This window comes from Microcebus murinus, chromosome 6 (assembly GCF_040939455.1).
Source record: "Microcebus murinus isolate Inina chromosome 6, M.murinus_Inina_mat1.0, whole genome shotgun sequence".
NCBI lineage: Eukaryota > Metazoa > Chordata > Mammalia > Primates > Cheirogaleidae > Microcebus > Microcebus murinus.
In genome coordinates, this window is record NC_134109.1 from 63,882,876 (window position 1) to 63,897,359 (window position 14,484).

The 14,484-nt window shown below is 36.0% G+C and overlaps 1 protein-coding gene and 1 pseudogene across 2 annotated transcripts in view; both read left to right on the forward strand.

The window, feature by feature from the left end:
- Positions 1-14,484, forward strand: part of PRKD1 (protein kinase D1) — a 292,389-nt gene that overhangs the window by 15,747 nt on the left and 262,158 nt on the right. The window lies entirely within an intron of this gene.
- On the forward strand, positions 11,623-11,723 carry LOC142871574 (uncharacterized; annotated as a pseudogene).

Sequence of the window (14,484 nt, forward strand, 5' to 3'; positions counted from 1 at the left end):
TTGCTGTTTTAGTCTTTTTTTCTTCATAATTTACTTTCTCATGCAGTGTTAAGCCTTCTCAGACATTCTTAAATGTCTCATGGATACTCATAAGTTGATTTTCTCCAAAGTTATAAGCTCCTCTGGGTGGAAATCATATTTGGTTTTCTGGAACCCTGTTGCTCGTTAACATAACATTCAGTTCTTGGATGAGGAATCTGCGGTCTCCCAAAATACATAACCACTGTATTTTGGGCAAACAGTTGTGTGCTGTAAGCCTGACATGGGTATAACTTCTACAGTGACTCCTGAGGGAGGGCTTCTCCCAGCCCTTGGTGCTAGCCCAGGGGTGATACCTCCTTGCCCATTCATGGGGGGTGGAACAGTAGTGATTTTAGCACTGTTCCAAAACTGGCTTCTAACGTACTTATTACAAGCATGGTCAGTTTTCTTTCCTGGCAAGAATTTACAAAGAGCTGAGAAGCTGATGAGAAGAGGGGTTATCCCAACGTAGATTTTCATAAAGGAATCTGTTCTTCCCACTGGCAAATGGTTATAAAAGTCATCAAGTGTATCTTTTATCTAGGCATTTTAAGAGTAGGGCTCTTGATAGATGAAAAGCATTCCTCCTGTTCGTTTTTGGATTATTGCCCATAGGTCCCTCACATTCCTTGGGGTGCAAAGACATGGAAGACGTGAGTCCCTGGAGCGATACTTGGTCAAATTTTAGGAATCAGTTTAAGTCACAAAACCCTTAGTGGTGTAGTGCGACTTTCCCACGTTTCTCCTTCAGGAGTTTTGTCTCTGACTTCCCTGAAGGTGTGCTCTTTCATCTTCGAGAGGGGGGGTGTGGGCACATCTCACAGTTTAGCAATCCCTGTCGTTGTACACCTGAAAGTCAGTTTAGAAAGCGCCATCACTCCTACAGCAGATCCAGAATACAATTAAACTGTCTTCAAGAAAAGTGACCAGGAGTGACCACGGATTATTGATTCATTTGCTTTTTGTCCAAACTGATTTCCAACTGAAAATCTAAACCTGGGTATTTTAGGCCAGTGGTTTTACACTAGGAATGTCAGGATTTAGATACCATTCTTGTAGTACCTCTTATAACTGGGGATAATTTTAGATTGCTTTCAGGTTTTATTATTATAATCTCCCCATGGCCTTTGAATCTATGGGTAATAATTAGTTGTGAGCAAAGCTGTTTAAACTCAGCATGCAGCACTGATTATTACAGCTCCATCAGAAGCTGCCCAGTAAACCTAGGGAACCATTGTCATAGATATCAGTAGGAATTAATTTCTGATAGGTCAGTTAAAATCATGCATTGCTATTGGTAATTATTAATTAATATTTATAGACATTTGATTGCTATTATTATCCATAATGTAGCTAACATTTACCATCTGTTACTATACTAGATACTCCTTTAAGGATCTTACCTAAGTATTTATCACATTTAATTTGCAGAAGAACCTAAGAGGTAGATTGCCCTCATAAAGTGGGGAAATTGGGGAACAGAAAGAATTTCCCAGGATTACATAGGCAGTGACAGAGTTGGGATTCAAGTTTAAGCATCTGGGCCCAAAGTTTATGTACTTAGCTATCAGACTATATATATATGGAACTTCTTAAACATTTCCAGGTGCATTAATAAATCTGAAAATACAGTACTGCTTCTTTCCTTCAACTTTTTCCTTAATCATCTGATAATACTTTTTAATGAGCTAGATACCTGTTATAAAGAACAAAAAGAAAATGTTCTTTTATAGTTGGATATGTTTGTGTTATCATTTGGAATTATAAGGAACCCAGACTGGAGGCTGACCCTGATAATTTTATCATTGCCATAAAGATGGCTACACATAAACTTTTAAAAATCTAGATGTATTATTTTGGTAAATGTTTCCAAGTGTATAAATAATTGGTTTTAAAGAAGCAATCGTATTCTGTATGTGTATTTGTGTATGTAAAAATTATATAAGTAAATATATGTATATGTAAAATAAAAATAATTATATGCAATATATGTATATTTTAGGTTTCTTGGTAGCTTTATTTTTAAGATAAATTTATCTTAAAAAGTACATTAAGACTAGTAGTGTATAGAGTTGGGTTATTTTTGGATACTTTATTAGATTTTTATTTCACTTTTAAATTATGGACTCCATATATCCATCTTTAATACTTAGTTTCAAAATTATCAAAGTATAGACAATCTTGTTTTGTCAATAATTAATTCCTTCTTTCTCAATTGTCACTCCATTCGTCCCTTTCCTCTTGATTATTTTCAAGTTAAGTGTTAGGATTAACTTTTAATCTAGGATTGTAGAGAGTCTTCAGAACAAGATTTGGAGAAAATCCAGGTATTGCAATAGCACTTTCTCTGCCAGGGGATGCCTTGTATTTAGATGCTTGGCTTTGGAAGGCTTCTTACATTTTACAATTTTATAATCTGTAGGACATGTGGTTCTCTATTTAACTGGCAATAAAGGAAAACTGTTTTCCAAGCATTATGCTGTTAGTTGTTACTTAGTAGTATCTTATTATGTGAGAGAAACCTCCTGTAAGAGGAATTGCTTGAAGGACGTACATTCTGCCCATTCTCCCAGATCTTATAAAATATTTTCCTGAATCAAATTCTTTGAAGGGTTGCGTGCCAAAGGCATTGCATTAGTGAAATGCAGAATTACTTGTGGTGATTCCATTAGCCCATTTCCAGGTTGGTTAGATCAGTGGTCCTCAACCTTTTTGGCACCAGGGACCGGTTTCATGGAAGACAATTTTTCCATGGACAGGGGTGGGGAGATGGTTTGGGGATGATTCAAGTGCATTTTATTTATTGTGCAGTCAAACTTCTCTGCTAATGATAATCTGTATTTGCAGCCCTCCCCAGCACTAGCATCACCACCTCAGCTCCATTTCAGATTATCAGGCATCAGATTCTCCTAAGGAGCACGGAACCTATATGCCTCACATGCACAGTTTACAATAGGGTTTGTGCTGCGGAGAGAATCTAATGCCCCCACTGATCTGACAGGAGGTGGAGCTTATGGATGATGCTTGCAATGTGGAGCAGCTGTAAATACAGATGAAGCTTTGCTGACTCACCTCCTGCTGTTTGGCCTCCTGCTCGGTGACCTGTTGCTCACCTCCTGCTGTTTGGCCTGGTTTGTAACAGGCCATGGACCAGTACCCATGGCCCTGGGGTTCGGGACCGTAGGGTTCGACAGTATGATCCTATGAAACTATGATTGTTTTTTTTTTATTTCAGCATATGATGGGGATACAAATTTTAAGGTTTCAAATATGCCCTTTCCCCCCTCCCCCTACAAGTCTGAGTTTCCAGCATGACCATCCCCCAGATGGTACACATCTCACTCATTATGTATGTATATACCCTCCCCCTCCCCCCTGCCCAATACCCTATTACTGTAGTACCTATGTGTCCACTTAGGTGCTACTCAGTTAATACCAGTTTGCTGGTGAGTATATGTGGTACTTGTTTTTCCATTCTTGGGAAACTTCACTTAGTAGTATGGGTTCCAGCTCTAACCAGGAAAATATAAGATGTGTGATATCACCGTTGTTTCTTAGAGCTGAATAGTACTCCATGGTATACATATGCCACATTTTATCAATCCATTCTTGGATTGATGGGCACTCGGGTTGTTTCCACAGCCTTGCAATTATGAATTGTGCTGCTATAAACATTCGAGTGCAGGTGTCTTTTTTGTAGAGTGTCATTGGATCTTTTGGGTAGATGCCCAGTAATGGGATTGCTGGATCAAATGGTAGATCCACTTGTATCACTTCAAGGTATCTCCATATTGCTTTCCACAGAGGTTGAACTAGTTTGCAGTCCCACTAGCAGTGTAGGAGGGTTCCTCTCTCTTTGCATCCACGCCAGCATTTATCGTTTGGAGATTTTTTGATAAAGGCCATTCTCACTGGAGTTAAGTGATATCTCATTGTGTTTTTGATTTGCATTTCCCTGATGATTAGAGATGTTGAGCATTTTTTCATATGTTTTGTTGGCCATGAGGAACCTGAGGGAAAATTTCCTGTTGAATTTTAATTCCAAGAATAGTTGTCCCTCTCTTCAGTTATTCTTTATGCTTTTAATCTCATTGACAGTGTGAAGTGTGTAACTAACATTTTTGGATCTTGTGTTGACTACGCTAATGGTTAGATGCAAATTTGGGATCTCAATAGGCATATAGGATATTATAGCATGGATTTTAAATTCTGTCTCATTTGTCCTTACCCTTGTATTTCTTTTTGGTTGTTAAGATAAAACATGAGCAAAATAACAGAAATCCTAGCAGGTTACATCTGGTTTGGGGTAAGACAAATTATTTTATTTTATTTTTTTCCCTAAATTTGTTATAGTATACATTTAATAAAAGTAATCAGGAAAAGATGGCAACACTTATAAAAATTAAATTTAAAAAACAAACCACTAATATAAAAATTGTGGTTGAAAAGCCAGGGTCATATGAGGATTAAAGGAATCTATGGGTACAAGTTTTATTTTGTCATTTTAAATCAGACTTATTTGAAATGATTAAATGAACATTATTAAGCGGGCTCTATGTTGAGCATTTTCAGAACAGTATCTTCTTCAATCTTTGGAGCAGCCATGTAGGAAAGAAATTTTCATTTCCTCCTCTGTGGACCAGTACAAAACTCTGAAAAAAATGAATGATCCATCCTCAAAAATACTTTCTAAAGGAAATTACTACATCAGATAGACAATTCTTTATGTGCTGCTTTAGCATTCCTATATTGACCTCACTTTTAGGAGGCATTGCATACTTTTATAAGTCATATTATTGATAAATATATTTTTACCTATTTCTTTCAGGAAACATATGTCTAGTATTTTGAATCAGAGTTTCTCACCATGAAAATTTATAAATCAAAGTTCCCATGCATCTTGCTCTAAGACATGCTTTGAGCCCTGTGAGAAGAGTGATAACATGATGGTATGGAAAGAGAACATGGCGTAAAGGTAGAAGATCCAGGTTATAGTCCTAAATAGATGTACATTGAGTACCTACTATGTGCCAAGGTCCGTTCTAAGATTTGGAGGTATAAAGTCAAACAGCTTTTGGATCCCCAGCAGTTTCTTAACTTCTGGATACTGAGTTTCCTCATCTCATTGAACGCAAATAGCAATACTTGTTTTTCTTACAGTCAGAATTTGTTGCAAGTATCAAAAGAGATATGGCTTGAGTGAACATTTTTGAAAAGGGCCCAGCAACATTATAAAAAGCAGGTGACAGTATTGATTGATAAAGTTTGAAATTTTCTACTATTACTCTTGCTATTGTGCTATTGATTATTACTGCTCAGATGCACCTAAGTTGATTAAAAAAAATTCAAATTTGGATTTGAAGACATAGAATTAATGGTCTTTTTATGCTTTACTTTTTAAACTGTTTTATAGTAGGATTATTATAAAGATTTTTTTTCTTTTTTCCCTAGCAAAGCCAAGGGTTTTTAATTAATACTGATTCTCACTGTGAACCCTATAAGGGAATGTCTAAGAGGAGAAGCCTGCCTTGGTTCCTGATTCTGCCACTTGCTTTCTGAGTAACCTTGGGCCATTTACTTCAGATCTCAATTGCCTTTCTGTGAATGGGGATAATAAATATCTGTGCATCATAATAACTATCTTAAAGGATTATCATGGGAGTTAACATCTAAAGAACATTTACACAGTACTTTGTACACTAAGCAGTCAGTCCATGCTAGCTATCATGACAGATTCATTCATAAAACATTATTCAGGGTACAGGTTAAGGCTGGTATGGGCAAAATCCTAAATGATAAATCATTTTACATAAACAACCTCCCCTTGTATAAAGTGTATTGTACAAAAGAAATTGGTCATACATTTTTTGACAGTTTGAAGGCTAGTAAATTAATTTATATAATCATGAATGAATTCATGAACTTTTTCATGAAGAAATGTTCCCACTTTGTTTACAAATATATATGAATTTGGTGTTTTAAAATATTGTATTTATTTGATGTAAACTGTGTTCTATTGGTGTGTGTATTGATTCTTAGTTGTAGATTGAACTGAAAATAGCGAATGCTAACCTTGATATAAATATTTTCATATTTGCATCATAAATATGAGAATTTGCACTTTGAACATTTTATAAATATTAATCAATTAAACTTCAGAACACTCCAGTGATTGAGGTATTGTAAATCAGCCTTCTGGATGAGTACTAAAATTTGCCAGCCCACAGAGAAATTCTCTGCCTTCTGTATTCTAAAATAGCGTCCAGATAGGAGTCTTTAATATTGATTGGTTCTTTAAAATTTATCTCACTTTCATTTTGTTTATAAAGAAATATTTTTAAATGTCTGTACTTTTTAAAAGCAAAGGAAGGCTTGCGCAGTTTGTATCTGTGGACACAACTGATGTAATCATAAGGACAGGATTGGAGCCAATTTAATCAAATTCTCAGCCAGCTCAATTAAAAACAAAATGAACATGAGCAGCAATAACAGTGGCTTCTGTTTTGGTTAGAATTATCAATCTAGTTGTGTTGGAAGATATAATGATAAGGATAACTGATGATTTGCTTTGTCTTGAGAAGTCTAATAGCCAAGTGAAGTGACAAAATGTGATATATGTTATATCTTATTCATCAAAAGCAAAAATATTTGTATAATGTGGGATTTATTTATTCAATAAAAAATTTGCAGTGTATCTTTGTTGCCCCAGGCACAAGTAGACCTGTTGATATACAGAGAGGAAAAAAAGACCGTGCCCGTTCCTGAGCAGCCTAAGCAGCTCCATAGGCCACTCCATGCTTCCTTGGGATTATTGGTTAAAATGTACTGAAATTCTTTTAGTTCTTAAAAAAAAGAAGCAGTTACCTCTTTTGCTAACTGAAGCTTAGATGATTATTATATTTAGTGACCACCATAACCATTATACATAGAGTCTCTCAGTTTCTTGTCTTAATGTACAAAAACATACAGAAGTGTAGAAGTGCAAAACGTGGAATTGAAAAACTGGATGTACCACTGCTTTCAGAAATAAAAACGTTTTCCTTTACATTTCAAGAAACAGAGAGAGCTCTATATTAGTATAACAAGATTATTTTTGAGAAGCACCACAATATAAGAAAATGCTAACTGCTATTTCTTGAACATTAGTATTCCAAATTTATCTTTTACCTAAAGGTATTGAGTACCACTGAAGAAAAGAATTTACCAGTCTGTCAAAAAGCCCTATATTTCCCACCAGATTTTAAAGTATTGTACATGAGCCTTTAGTGATACGGCTTATGTGGCCAATATATGTCCCATTACTTGAATGTTTAAATTTGTCTATTGGAGGATGGAAAGCATTATTAGTTTTCTGTTTTTGTGTGAAATGCTTTCCAAAACAAACTTGATACATATTTTGAGTATTGCAAGGTCTTTTTTTTTTTTCCCCGAGAATTGTACATCACAGCCTTTTCAGTGATAACCCAGCTTTTCTTGAATGGTTTAATAGAGTTTTTGTTGGGGTCCTATTTTGTAGCATTGCTTACTATAGCTATTGTGTACTAATCAGTTAGGTAAGTTTTCAAAATTCTATGAGATCATATGGAAGCAACCAATTTATTCCAAATGAGTAAGTCAGTCTTTCAGAATGCAACTGTAATTCTTAATCATACCTTTTCTAAAAAAAACAATAACCACTTTATCTATTTTGTTTCTTTTTTTCTTTTTATCTTTATAAAAATTCAATTAGGCTAGAATTGTTTTCATTTTACAGATTAGGAAACTGTGACACAAAGATTTAATAACAAAGCTGCATAGTTAGTTAATGACAAAGGGCTATTTGTATTGACGGTTAAGTGTTCAAAACACTTTTCCACTGGATGATAGTTCCACACCAGATACCGCTACACTGCAATATACAGGATTGTCTAAGTGTGGCATTTGCTTTCTGGTCATGGAATATACTCCCCTTTTTCCCCTTTTCAAACTGAAACAACTATTTGTAGGGTTCTGTTAGTGTAGAAAGTGGATGCTTTGTATCACACCTTCCTACCCAATACACACTCTTTGTTTTTTCTATGGGAGTGTTTGTTTTAAAGAATGGGTTTGTTTATTTACCTATGCGCAGCTAGGAAGAATTGCTTTTTTTTTTTTTTTTTAATTTTGAGACAGGGTTTCACTCTACCGCTGGTTTCACTCGAGGCTGGGGTGCAGTGGTGTACTCATAGTTCACTGCTACTAGGAACTCCTGGGCTCAAGGGATAGCCAAGGGATTGCCTTCTGAGTAGCTAGGACTACAGACATGCACCACCACATCTGGCTAATAGGAGTATTTCTTTTTAAAAACATTAGTTTGAAACATAGTAAAGTTATATAATATTTCCCTACCTGGTGAGTTTTAATTCTAAGGGTAACTATGACCTGCCTGAGTCTCGTAGGTTTCTACCAAATATTCTCCAACTTAAGATGCACAATTGTTCACATCTTACTATTTTTGAAATTGGAGTATCTTTTGACTCTGTTTTGTAGCATTATGAAAGGAGTTCTTTCTCTTGTTAGCTCTGTGATCTTGGGAAAGTTACTATGCCTCTCTGAGTCTTTTCTTTTTAAATTTCTGGAAGTATCTGCTGATCTTCCTGCTCTACCTGCTTATTATGTAGATCTGTTTAGATAATGAAGCCAAAATTTGTTGTAAGCTGTTCAGCAATGTAAACATTTAGTATATGCATTAGGTATTCTCAGTCACATTTGAGTGTTCATGAGAATCATCTGTGGAGTGTGTTAAAAATTCAGATTCCTGGGACACCTAGTGATTTTAATTCTGTGCATTTGGTGAACAGAAACAGGCCATTATATATTTATGAAGATGACCATGTCAATAAGCATGTAAATTTTGTAATAAAAAGGCACAGAAAACATCTTTAGAGATCAGTTTTCACCTGGCAGATCAGCGAAGTTGAAAACAATGATACTTGCTCTGGGTGAAAATGACTATTCTAGTGTGTCGTTGATATATGCCTGTAAACTTGAAATCACCTTTGAGAATGGTCTTAGAATATGAATTTAAAGACATGGAAATTTGCTTGCCTTTTGATCTAGGAGTTTCAATTTTTGGACTTTTTGAAATGAAAATCTCACATGTACAGAATCACATATACAGAAATATCAATTGCATAGTTGTTTATGAGAGGAAACAAATTGCAAACAACTCAAATATCTCACAATAAGGAAGTAGATAAATGAAATATACTATATCCACATAATTAAGATTATGCAGACATTAAAATGTGGATGTGAACAAATATTTTTATTTACATGAAAGATGGCTCTGATATGTTTCAGTAAAAAAGGTGCTTAAACATGTATAAAATGAGCCAATTAAAAATTTATGTAAATACATAGAAGTCTAGATCAATAGCTTATCTAAAATTGTAAGTGGTTTTCTCTACCCTGGCTGATAGGATTATAAGTATTTTTAATTTTTTCTAAAATATGAAAATTTATAAATTTTTATAAGTAGAGAAATAGAAAATTTTTTATTTTTAAAAGAAAAAAATATTTAGGAAACTTACACTATTGATTAATATTGTTCTCCTTATTTTCTCTCATACTTTGTATCCATATCTTTGCCCCACCCCATTCCTGTGCTAAACATAACTGTTTGTTTGGTTTGTTTTCTTCCAAGGCTCTTATAAGAAGATTCATTTGCATGTCACTTGTGGTGACAGAAGGCAAAGAGATCCCTGCCCCCTCCCTGATTTATCTGTTTAATTCTCATGAAAAATTGGAACATCTTGAAGCTCAGCCTTTTTAAACCATTTTTTGCAATTAAGTCCTGGCCACCATAATGTTATATACTTTTACTTAGTTGCCATGTATTGTTTGTTTTGAATTGTGTTTTCTCAGCTTTATAACCACAGCTGAAGTTTTTGCTGATAGAGTTAGAAATCAGTCCTTTCTCTTTACTTTTCTGATAGCTCACTGATTATCAGGCAGAGAAAACCACTGAAGTCTACTTCCTCTCCTGTCACCCAAGCAAATATTATTTGTGGTTGGGGAAAATGAACCTATGTTTAGACTAACAGTCTTGAGGGGAAATGTGTGTGTATGTGCATGTGTGCATGTAGAAGCTTTAAAAACCTGACAATTGGGAAACAATGAAAAATAGGATTTACTGAAGTTAAGTCAGTAAATCTGGAGTTATGCTCTGGTTTAGTATACTAACTACATAGGAAAATCATCTAAATTCTTACTGGTGCTATTTTCTCAGCTATATAATGGTAATAATTGTTTGAATATTACCTCACAGGGTTTGTAGGCACGATTCAAGCAGATAATGCTTTGCCCATCATTTATTCATTCATTTCTTCTACAAATAAATATATCAAGGACCTACTATACACTAGACACTATACTAGACACTTGGGTATATCAATGAATAAAACAGGCAAAATCCCTGCTCGCTTGCAGCTTACATTCTAGTGGGTAGAGATAAGCAATGAAAAATAAGCATAGTAAATAAGTAAGTTACATAAAATATAATTAACACGATGGGTAGAAGTAAAAAAAATATGAGTATGGACAACTGGGGCTGCTGTAGGGGTGGCGAGGTAGAGTTGGGGCATGGGGTGCAGTTTTAAATAGGGTGGTCAGGATGGGCATCCTTGGGAAGGTGACATTTGAGTAAAGGTCCAAATTAGGTGAAGGAAAAGCCATGTGGACACGTAGACATCTGTGAGAAGAGTGTGCCAGGCAGAGAGAACGGCCAGCGCTAGAGTCACAAAGTGTCTGAAGGGACAGCACCAGGCTGCCAGGCTGGAGTGGAGTGAGTAAGGGGATGAGGTGAGAGAGGTGAGGGCCAGATTGCACATAAGGGCCTGTGGGCCATTTAAGGACTCTAGCTTTCCCTCTAAGTGAGACTGCAGCTGGCGTCCGATTTTGAGAGGAGGAGTGGTGTGATCTGATTTAGTTTTTAAAGGGTCACTCATAGCTGCTGCGTAGAGCCTGGACAGGAGGGGAGAGTGAGAATGGGGAGACTGGCTAGGGGCTTTTATAGGAATTCAAATGAGAGATATGATGGCTTGTATGAAAGTGAGCAGTCGAGGTGGAGAGAGAAATCCATGAAGCACAATATAAATGAAGGTTTTTATTTTGTAAACATGGTGTCAAGCTAGAGGGTATCTACTTCTCAAAGTTACCAAAGTTCTTCTTTGGGGCTTAGAATTTAAATATATTATTTGAATGTACATGTTTTAATATCATATGTGTAGAGATTGAATAGAATTTCTTAGTTAACTATTTTTACCAAAGACTAGTGAAGAAATCAAGTTTCGAACTCAGTGAAGATTGCTTTTGTGCTTCCTCTGACAGTACATACAGCGCATGATCCAGGGATGATTCAGTATTGCCCTTGCTTATTTCAGAAATTGAGATGTCATTCTCAATACCACCTTCTCTCTTTTCTCTCCACCATATCACCGAGTCTTTTCTTCAAATCTATTTACTTCTGTTCATCTGCACTGCTAACCCCATGGTCCTAGACATCATGGTTTTGCTGTAATGCAAGTATCCTCATCCATCCTTTACTTAGCAGAGAATTTTGTATAAATGTTAAGTCTTCTTATTGCTTCTTGGCCTTTTGGCTAAGATCAAGTGTAGTATCTGTTCTTATCAGTTTAATAACTGTAGGTCTTATCAAAGCACACTCCTGTGTAAAACCCTTCAGTGAAGTCACTCCAACAATTACCTGCCATTCTTTACCCTGCTCTGTAGCCCGGGAGGCTGCAGATTACATCCCCAGAACTCTGTTGGCTTCTAGCTTTCCACTGAGGATGATGTGCTTCCTCTTGCACCTAGGCTGAAGGCCACAATCCAGGACATGGATAGTAATCTCTAGGGAAGGCTGTGCCTGACCTATCTGCCTGCTCCACCCAGGAGACTCATCTCACCTCTTCCCACCCTGGGCTCTGACAGTTGCCTTTGAGTTCCTCACATTTCCAGAGCCCTTCCTACCTCCCTGGGTTCATACTCTGATTCCTCCTGGCTGGATGACTTTTATTCTACCTTCTGCTTCACATGGCTCACGCTTGCTCATTCTGAATGTCTCAATTTGAACATCACCTCCTCAGAGAGACCTTCCTTGGTTATGCACTCTCATTTCTCACTTGGTTTTTCTTTCGTAGCAGGTGGTGTGACTATGCATAAATATTCATGTAACTATTTGCATAATGTTTCTCCTCTCTGCTAGATTCCAGGCTCCATGAGGTCAAAGATATAAAAGTTTGTGTTTATCTTTTAAATCTCTGCCTCAGAAGCAGTGGTTGGTACGTGCAGAGCATTCACTAGCTGTGTTGTGAATGCATTCAGAAAGTGAAGATAGCTTCACAGGTAGTTTTCAGTAATTACCACAGAAATTTTAATATGTTAGTGTAGAGTCATGTGGAGGAGCAAAACTAGAACTCAAAAGTTAGAACTAGAACTGGAACCCAGGTGTCTGCATTCTTTCCTGCAGATTTTCAAGCCCAGCAATACTGTGCAAGACCCTGAGAACTACATGCTAAAGAAAATAATATCCACAAAGTATTTCTCATCTTTTAATTTTAAAGTTGAAAGTGTTTATATATGTATATATGTGTGCATGTGTACATATATATATATGTAAGTTTTTCATTATATATGCTTATTAAACCTTTGGTGACTGATATTATTGACTTTATTTCCTAACTTTAATTATGAGCAAAATTATATTTGACAAATAGAAGAAATAAAGGAGGAAAACTTTGACAAATTCTGCTCATCTCTCAGACTATTATAACTCAGTTTTATCTTATTGATTCATTTTAAAAAGTTTGAATTATATCCTGAGGGGGTCCATCAATAGCTATTTCAGAAGCAAGTAAAAAGATATGTTATTGAAATATATATGCTATTTTTACTGAGTATTTCAAATTCATAGAGCTAAATTAAACTTATTTTTAACTTTATGAAGAAATAGTCTTTGTTGGATATTGTTAATGGGATGTCTATTCCGACATAAATTTTCTAGCTGTAACATTCTAGAAATAGATGTGTTTCATGGAAATGTTGACAGATTCTTATTTGTAAGCAATGAATTAAGTTACCTAGAATTTTAGTGACCTCCCTTTCAATGAATGGCTATTCATATTTATTATTATTAATTCTGATAATAATCAGTTTTAGATTTCCAACAGGCCACTGCATAACTTCTCATTCTGATAGGTCCACTTCTAAAGGTACCATGTCTAAAGTTACTGTGTTGTGGCACACTGAAGCAAGTGCATACCTGAAAAGATGATTCTGCCTCAAGACACACCCTTCTCCACAAGTTAATATGTGATAGAAGGTTAGGGCATATATGCAACAGAGCTTATAGCATTAAGTTATTCTTGGCACTGAAAGGAAGGTAATTTGTATAAGACTTTTATTGTGAGGTCTGTCAACATGGAAACTGCAAAACAAACTCCTGAAAAAGATTATGCCTAATATTCTTTTGTCTTTCTTTTTATTGTGTGTGGGTGGCCCTTAAATAATTCCACATTTAGTGGAAAAAGCACAGAAGATTGCTCTTGATACAAAGAGGAACTTCCTCAACAGTTTGGCTAAGGTGTTTGGAAAACTTGAATCCTTACAAGAAAAATGAAAACTCAGTTAAGAATTACTTATCTAATACCCACTCTGTAGTTATGCAGGTAGTATGCTCAATATATGGGTGTGCTTTTAAATGAAAGAATGAATGGTTGTGTGTATAGCCATGGATGCTCAGATGAAAAAATTAAGGTGCTGAAGAGCTATGTGTAGGAAAAACATCTGGATAATTTGTGATTTGTAATGTGTGATATAACATCTCCCATATATGGAGAAGGCATACAGTTTGATGAAACTAACTAAATCTTAATTTATGCCAGTGGAGTCACTACAGTTAATACCAAGACATGGAATTAGGAGACATATTCAATAGCATTTGTGGTCCTTTAAACATTTGATGAAAGTCTTTTGGAAATGATAAGAGGTGAATAGGGAAATCATTTAGAACTGTGGTCCCCAACCCCAGCCGTAGAGATTCGCTGCTGCCTGCCCACCCCCACCCACGTGCGCCTGTGGAAAAATTGTCTTCCATGAAACTTGGGGAGGGTGTGCCCAGGAGAAGGCGAACAGTGGGCGAGCCAGCAAAGCTTTATCTTCTCTATTTACAGCCGCTCATCCCATCCTCCCCATCGCTTGCATCACCACCTGAGCTCTGGCTCTCCCCTGAACCCCCTGGAAAAATTGCCTTCCATGAAACTGGTCCCTGGTGCCAAAAAAGGTTGGGGACTGCTAAAAGTTTTTACAAAAAATAAATTTAGATTAGATTTTTTTTGGTATGTTTATTTATGCATATTTATTTGTAAATAGCTACATGTAAATTCTGTTTTGGAATTAAATTCCACAAATATGTCTAGAGTACCAGTTTTTAAGGTAGTATGT